The sequence below is a fragment of the Triticum aestivum genome, chromosome 3D (assembly GCF_018294505.1).
Source record: "Triticum aestivum cultivar Chinese Spring chromosome 3D, IWGSC CS RefSeq v2.1, whole genome shotgun sequence".
Classification (NCBI taxonomy): domain Eukaryota; kingdom Viridiplantae; phylum Streptophyta; class Magnoliopsida; order Poales; family Poaceae; genus Triticum; species Triticum aestivum.
This window is the reverse complement of record NC_057802.1, coordinates 339,978,046-339,986,695: the sequence shown is the minus strand read 5'-3', so window position 1 is coordinate 339,986,695 and position 8,650 is coordinate 339,978,046. Positions and strand designations below refer to the sequence as shown.

The 8,650-nt window shown below is 45.6% G+C and overlaps 1 long non-coding RNA gene across 1 annotated transcript; it reads left to right on the top strand.

The window, feature by feature from the left end:
* Nucleotides 1–1,263: 1,263 nt before the first annotated feature.
* LOC123078754 (uncharacterized) lies at nt 1,264–3,743 on the top strand. The gene is made up of 2 exons (XR_006437631.1): nt 1,264–1,762; nt 1,898–3,743. It is a non-coding gene; the product is annotated as an uncharacterized lncRNA (long non-coding RNA).
* Nucleotides 3,744–8,650: the final 4,907 nt, after the last annotated feature.

Genomic DNA, 8,650 nt, shown 5'->3' with positions numbered 1-8,650 from the left:
TGAAGGTGGACTCAACCAATGTGAAGGTGGGGATGTTCGTTTACGATGATAGAAGTAGCTCAAAAATGACTAGGTGACAAGACGAGATATTGCCCAGTTGATGATGGAAGGTAGGCAACTTTGATTGAGACTAATGGGGGTATTACACCAACTACAAAATATATTCGGGAAGTGAAAGTTCTCAAGAGAGAAAGCGGCTAGGTTTTCTTTCTTATGTGACGATGTCTCCGGTTCCCCTCGCCTCCGGGTGCCTACGAACGATGGGGAGGTGTGTGTGCGTGGGGGGGGGAGCCCAGGTTTGGGGTTGTTCGTGTGGTTTAGGTTTACCCTAGCTTCAATTAGGGTTTAGTCTAGGTGTCTGACAGACAGTGGAAAGTCCATGGCATCATTAGTAGCATGAAATAAGGTTACCTATCATGTCCTCGTTCCAACAATACATATTGCTGGCGGCTGGCGGTGTATGGAGCTTCAGCCTGGCCAGATCTAGAGTCCCAATTTTGTCTTCATTCGTGTAGGTGGTCTTCCACGACGTCGTTTGTGGTGTGAACGATGGCAGTTCATGTTTTGGTCTGTTGGCTTCTTCTCTGTGCGGCGAAGCATGACCAACTTTGGCTTCACCGAGAAGCTAGTGCAAGTCCTCACCAGCTCTTTCTGGCCATATCTTGGTTGTCGAGTTTTCTTCATCGCCTTGTTCTCTGGGACAATGATCCTATTCTTAGCTTGTTATGCTCCTACCAACGACTTCTCGGCTGCTATGTCATTATTACCCTGGCTCCGAGGGTGGTTCAAAGATCCGTATGTGCCATCGAGTTTTGCTCATGCGTGGCACCGGCAGTGCAAAAGGACGCGATATACCCACTGGCCTATTTTTTTCTGTTTTCATACCTACAATCTTGTAAGTGTAGGACAACGTTATATGCCCTTGGCCTTCTCGCAAATGAAAAAACAAATATATATTTATTAGAGATTTTTTAGGAAAAATTGTTATATAATAAAATAGATAATAATGTATTGTTCAGATCATGAATTAGCAAGTAATGTCTAGAATTAAAACAATTATGGATTCCAAATATTAAATTAAGAAACTGGAGTATAGTGGAAACATAAGAATAGATCTGTCAAAAAGAAAGCGGAAAACAAAACTATGAATAGAAACTTGATTTAACTTCAAAAAGAAAATAATAGAAACTAGATTTTTGTTTATCAAAGCGCGCGCGAGGCTTAAAAATAGAAAATGCGCGCGGTCCTTTAGAAAATTTCGGAGTCGCGCAACGCAACCGTCCCTGCCCCTTATCCGGCCACTCCCCCATCCCCTACGCCTCAACCCTCCCGACGCCAGCTCCCCAGATCCGCCCGTGCGTCCACCTGCCGCCACCACCGCCGCTCCTCTCGCCCATCGGCGTTGCTTTCCTCCTCTAGTCCTCCAGCCACTCCACTCGCCCATCGGCGTTGCTTTCCTCCTCTAGTCCTCCAGCCGCTCCAGAAAAATCCTTACTGGATCCCCTGCACCCTCTCTTCTTTTGACCGCCTACCCTGATATCAGTCTCTGCACTCGATTCCCCACCTCTGAGCGCCGCCACTCCCCTCTATCCTCGACTCCTCCGACGTGCGCCTCACATTCAGCTCCAACGACGGTCTCTCCCTCACGTTCTCCTTGTACTGCCAAATATTCATTGCGGAGAGCGGGTTCTTCACCGCCAAGTTCTCAGATCACTGGTCCAAGAAGCAGCGGGCATCGCTCTACGACTGCGACGATGTGGAGGTATACCTTGAGACTCTGTTCCTCATCTGTTGCAAGGATCTCTGCAGGAGGCTGATGAGGAAGGTTGTGGGCAAGGTTCTCTGCATCTCTGCATTTTAATGGTACGACCTTTTTCCTTTTCTTTTGCTTTATCAGATAGACAAGTCGGCGTCGTCATCTGCTCGACACGTGGCCGATGCGGACCTGCGTTTTTTCCGTCGCTGCAGCAGAGCCGCACCAGAAGGCGATTTCAGAGTCAAAAACCCATTGTTGCGTCCTAATCTTTTTTGAGCAATGCTAGGCGGACGACAAACGATGGACGACCAGCGCACGACGATGAAATCCAGCCAGCGAATCTCGTCCATAGCCATGCAACGTCCGCTGGATTGCTGGTCGTGCATAGATCGGCCAGAGTGTGTCGTGTGTGGAGCAATTCCGATCTTTTTTTGGTCCACTGCAGTTTTGCAGTGTAAAGCACCACTAGATGGACTAAATTACTTTGTATTTGCAGTGCAAAGCAGCACTAGATGGACCAAGTTACTTTGTATTTGCAGCGATTGATACCATTGCCGTTTGATGCAGGTAGATGTACATGAATGATAACATCTCTTGCCAATTTAGTGAACAAATCCAGCATTCTACGTACTGTCTTGAGTACTGAATCGTGGGAGTTTAGTTTGAAGCATCAGCTCTGTACATGTATCTTGGGGTGAATTTCTATCGGATATAATTGGTCTAAATTATTACCAAGTGTACTAGCAGAGTAGTTTTGGCGCGTCAGTGTAATTTTTGCCAAATGCTAGACGAGCCAATGGATTATTTGAATATTTTAGTGGTTCATAGATGCACATTATGTACTCCCTCCATTAGAAAATGTTGGTTCTTTTATTCTAGCAGGTCATCTATAGTAGCAATTTCTTCGGGTTTTTTCATTTGGAATGCACAAAAAAATCAATGCAATATCTAATGGCATCTAGATTTGTTGCCAGACTTGCATCAGTTGAAAAACCATGTCTCATTGTTCCAGTTACTTCATGCAAACTGGAAATGTTCCAATTCCTTTGTACTTGGTCTTTTAACTTGCGGATGGAGACTGCTGTGCAGGAAGTACCTCTTCTAGTTTGTCTTGAAACCATACAACAATTAGGAAGTCTTCACTTATCAATGTATACATGCAGGCAAGGGTGCCATTGCCTAAGATTAACCGATGGCTTTGACGAAGGGTGCCATTTCAGTATTCTTCAGGTTACTGATTTGTCTATGGTTCATTACTCCTGCATGCACAGCGAAAGATAGGATTGGTGCAGTGCTTGCTTCAGCTTTCTTGTCTATACTTTCTTCTTTTCTTGTTTCATATGTACTTTCTTCTTTTCTTGTCCCAAATTTCATATCAGATTGGAAGAGTTACTTGTCTTATTTTGCTTGGAAGAAGTTACACTTGTCAAATAGTTAAGTGTCCAGATTATAATCTGCTGGTGTTGTGGTGTCAAACTATAACTTATATGTTCTGTGTGAATCTGTTTGTCAAAATATAAGTAGATTGGCAGTACTTGTTATCCACTCGTCCTCCTTACAGCGCTATATTTTCGTTTGCATATTTGTCTGACTTGTCTTGCCATCTCCAGATTATTTCAGTTGGTTATCCCTTCTTATGATCACTGTCTTCATGTTTCTCACAAAAAGTTTGATAACTTCTAGAGAATGGGAAGCAATGTTGGAGGTAGTCGGAATGATGGGAGCGATATCTATGGTGGTGAGCGTAATATGAGGCCAAAGAGTAGAACATATTTCTCCATGTGATTCAACCAACTGAAGTTCTCAAGCTGGAGCCTTGATGGTGTTTGATGTTTTTTGTAAAATTATGTAGTCACTATTTCCTCTTTTTTTTTTCTTTCGATGAATCATTAATATTTAATGTTATTTGGATGCAACTCTTGTTGTGCTTTTGATACATTATGAGATTGTGCAAAATATAATTCATCTTTTGTCACTTGGTCAAATATATTGCACTGCGAAGTATCTCATGATTGTGATATTTGCACTTTGTGCAATAATTCTAAAATGCTTAGATTTATAATATGCCTATGTAAGTGATAATCGCCAGCATAATTAAAGTATATAGATTGTCAAACTCTCGGTAATTATACAAATTGATGGTGTATGAGGACCACTTGGCGACAACAATGTCCCACAGTGTATGCAGACCGTCAACCTTTATTAATCCCGATGGTGTATGCAGACCGTCAACCTTTATTAATCCCGATGGTGTTAGGCACTCTCGGCTATAGCTAAATCCGACGGTACAAATATACTGGCAACCATGTCAATACTGACGGGAGAGAAAAACCGCTGGCAAATACATAACTGACGGGGAACGGTTGGTTATCAGCGTCGTCGACACATGGTGAGACAGCTGCTGAGCAAGACATGATCGACGGGTCACTGTCGGCTTTGAACTGTAGACCAAACATCACCGATGGAAGATTTCCGACGGTACACCGTCGGTTATAGTCTTAGCCGATGGTGAACTTTAATATCCCTCGGTGATTCAACCCTCGGTTATATTGGGATATCTAGTACCATGGTGAGATGGAGCATGGTGTATGTTGATGTCTTGCATACGAGCATGCTAGTGTTCTTTGATATGTTGATAATCTTGGGGTATTGATCTTGTGGTCTGTTTGTTCTTGCAAGTATGATGCAACCAAATACTTGGTGGCTGCCATGTGTGTAGATGTCAAGTTTTGTTAGCTTGTTGGTGTATGCACACAAGGTGTTTGATGGAATGCCTGCAAGGATTAAACTTACTGTTTGGTTCCGTAGTAATACGGTTTGCTTCCGCTGCCCCGTTTAAGCTCACATGTGACATGTATACTTGCTGCCACTAATGTTATATTTAGTGGGATGCTAGTATATCACGGTTATTGTCACAACATCATGTTTCGTGGAACTACCAAGAAACTGCAAAACAAATCACTATCTTTAGCTACCAAGAAACCTTACAACATCATGTTTCGTGGAACTACCAAGAAACTGCAAAACAAATCACTATCTTTAGCTACCAAGAAACCTTATGTATGTTTTCAGTATCTACAAATCTTTCTTCATTGGCAGCTAGATAGTTTCATGGTTATTTTCTTCTGTAACTATTTTTTCTGGTCAATTCACACATGATATAGTTAATCCGTTGTATGGCGAATTAATTTAGCTCTGTTTCGGTGTCCAACTACTGATATCTTATTAGTGGCTAGAACAGGGCACATACTATTTTTCCATTTGATTGGGTCATATACCCAGAGTTGTAAAGAAATGAAGTTGCAGTGTCATAATATATCATCTTATTTTTTTGTAACTTTTGCCTTGCGGTCTTCAACACTTGTGGTTAGTTGATGTTTGTTTTCTGATTCTACTGATTCCTGTTAGTAGGGTTGTCTCACATGGTTTGCAATGTGTTGGTCTGTGTCGGTGTCAAAACCGGCTGATCTCGGGTAGGGGGTCCCGAACTGTGCGTCGAGGAACGAAGGTAACAGGAGACGAGGGACACGATGTTTACCCAGGTTCAGGCCCTCTTAATGGAGGTAATACCCTACTTCCTGCTTGATTGACTTTGATGAGTATAGGGGTTACAAGAGTTGATCTACCTCGAGATCGTAATGGCTAAACCCTAGATTTCTAGCCTGTATGATTTGTGATTGCCTCTATGGACTAAACCCTCCGGTTTATATAGACACCGGAGGGGGTTAGGGTTGTACAGAGTCGGTTTACAGAGAAAGGAAACTACACGTCTGGCCGCCAAGCTTGTTGTCCACGCAACGGAGAGTCCCATCCGGACACGGGGGAAAGCCTTCCATCTTGTATCTTCACGGCCCATCAGTCCGGCCCATGTCACATAGCCCGGAGGCCCGAGGACCCCCTTATCCAGGACTCCCTTAGTAGCCCCCGAACTTGCCTTCAATGACGACGTAGTATCCGGCTTTATGTCTTCGGCCTTGCAAGGCGAGTTCTCCATTAAATATTATTTCTTTGCTGCCGTCGCCTCGGCATCCACGTGTCGGATGAATGCGAATGGTCTAGGTGCTTTTTTATAAATAACCCCTCGACCATGCAGGGAAGGCGTCTATTTAAGGAGATGAGATCTTAGATGCCATTCCACACCACGCGGAAATCCTTAGAACTCGCCATAGGAAATTGTCCAAACATGGCCGGCGCTCCTAGCTCTTCCTCACGCCCCCTCAGACCTCAAAAAGGGGACTGGGAAAGCTGCTCAGTATCCCGCGCCCATCTGAATAAACTTCAGACGCAGGGATATCTTCCTCCTGCAGATCTAGTCTCCGTTCGGGCTGGATTAACTTCCATCAATGGCGAAGCCCTGGCGGAGAATTTCCCCAATCCTTCTAAAGAGGAGCGGGTGTGCTTCGTTTCCTTCCTTTTGAGAGGCATAGGATTTCCCATCCACCCTTTTCTCAGAGGTCTCCTGGAGTATTACGGCCTCCAACTGCACAATCTGACGCCAGGCTCCATCCTGCACACCGCGGGCTTCGTTGCTCTTTGCGAGCTGTTTCTAGGCTGTGAGGCTCATTTCGAGCTATGGCGGAAATTTTTCTGCCTCGTCCCCACTCCCAAAAGGGATCTATATTCGAGGTGGGCGGCGCCGAAGTATGGCGCATAGCCGGGACAGGATACCTATCCAGCACTACGAAGAAGGCATCCGAAGAGTGGTCCTCGGAATGGTTTTATATCGAAGAGGTTGTTCTTCCGAACCCAATCCGGCGCGGTCTTCCCGAATTCTCCAGCGCTCCTTTAAAGAAGCGCGCTAGCTGGCGTCCCCGAAGCCTCAAGGAAGAAGACAGTGCGGAGGTCAAGAGGCTAGCAAGCAAGATCAGAGTACTTGCCAACTCCGGGCTGTCTATAATCGAGGTAATGGCGATTTCAGTAACGCGATGCGTTCAGCCGCTCCAATCTATAGGTTTTCCTATGTGGAATTACAACAGGGAGGACGATGCATCCCGCTGTCTACGCAAGGGTCCAAACAATTTTGCCGCCCTGGCCACCATCTTAGCCGACCTTTACAAAGGGGAGAAGGAAGACTTCACTCGCTTGAAATGACGGGAAGGTTTTTCCATGTATAACCCCATCGACTGGGTGAGTTTTTTGATTATTGGCCTTACTCAACCTTTTTCCAGAGTTATGCTAGTCGAATTTAATTCGGCTACTTTTAATAGGAATGGAGAAAGGTCGTCGAGGGGGTCTACAGCCCCGCTCCGCAGCCAGAGGACCATGTTCGAGACCTGGATCCCGGATATGAAGAAGATCCGGATATATTCATAGAACTTAAGGAGTTTTTTTATCAGGCGAGCTACGACGGCACGGAAGTGGCCATTATTGCTGATTACCCTGGCCTTCTCCCCTCCTCTCATGTAAGTACCCAGGAGACGTCTCCTCCAAAAGAGTTTTCCCATTGTGCCTCACCCACTGCACTGTCTCATTCTCCGAAGGGGCGGCACTCGTCTCGCCAAGTTGTATCAAAGGCAGCCTCTAAGAAGGCGACGCCCGCGTAGGGCGAGTCTTTGAAAAGAAGGGAAAACGGTGATACCACTGAGCCCCCGCCTTCACCAAAGAGGTATTTTTTAACATACACTCGGTGGATAGACCGAATTGTGACGTTTTCCGCTGGGCCATTTTTTAGGAAGAGCATACGCGGGACTATATACGGGGACCTCGCCGGCCATGCATCGACCAATCCGGCCCCGGACCCTGCCATAAGGACTAGGGTTGATACGGGTAAAATGTCGGATTGTCATCTCCAAGAGGATTCAGATAATGTATCCGTCACCAAGTCTGAAGTGGAGAGCACGATGTATCATCGACGGCGGAAAGAGGCCATGCACGGCCCAAGTTTCACCGAAGAGGCGTTCAATGCCCTCAGCTCTGCGGATGCATATATCCGAGCTGCTCGGGATGGACTTGCCGGAGCCACTCACCAGCTTTCAAAGGATATGTGGGTAAAAACTTTGTTTAGATTCAATAATCATGTGCCAGTAGCCCCTGAGACTTGAAGTAGTTGGCCCAACTGATTTAAGGGTCGTTTATATTATCAGGTACTCACGGTGAAAAATAACACGCTGACCAAGGAGCTTGAAGAATGTCAGACCAAGCTAACTGTTGTCATCGCCGAACTGGAAAATTTGAAGAAATCCAAGAAGGCACTGGATGGTAGGCACAACAGTGTCCGGAAAATACAGTTCTGTGCTAACAATGATTTTTGAATATTCATTGTTTTGTTTACAGCAGGATCGGCAGATCAGTTGGAGGAGAGGCTAAAAGTTGCTCAGGCGGACAAACAACATGCCAAAGGGCAAGAAGCCGCTGGTCAACGTGTATTAACACGAACCATTAATGAGAAGAACAAACTATAGGATGCCAACATCAAGCAAGCCGAAGAGCTAAAGGACGTAAGAGCCCAACTGTCGGATGCCTTGAAGGAGAACAGAAAGCTGAAAGGCGGCATATTTAGTATGTCCTTGAACCTAACTTTCATAAGATCCCCTGATTGAAAGTTTTACAAGATTTGTTCCTGTAGGTTTGTTAACTGGGTAGCCCGAGGGAGAAGTGTCCGGATTTCAAGGCGATTTGCTGCAAGAGCTATCCAAAGTGCACGAGCGAGCTCGGAAAGCAATGAGGAACATTGCTAAGGCTTTATGGCCATCCGATTCTCCTCCAGGAATGATGGAGGAGCTCGCGAATTTATTCAAGGGAGCTCATCTTTGTTTTGAGCTATGGAAGGCATCAGCATGTCGAGAAGGTGCACGAGAAGCTTGGGCCATGGTGAAAACGCGGTATACCGGACTTGATCTGAATCATATGGCCCGGGTCGGACCTCGGGGACCAGACAGATAAGAAATGCCGGTT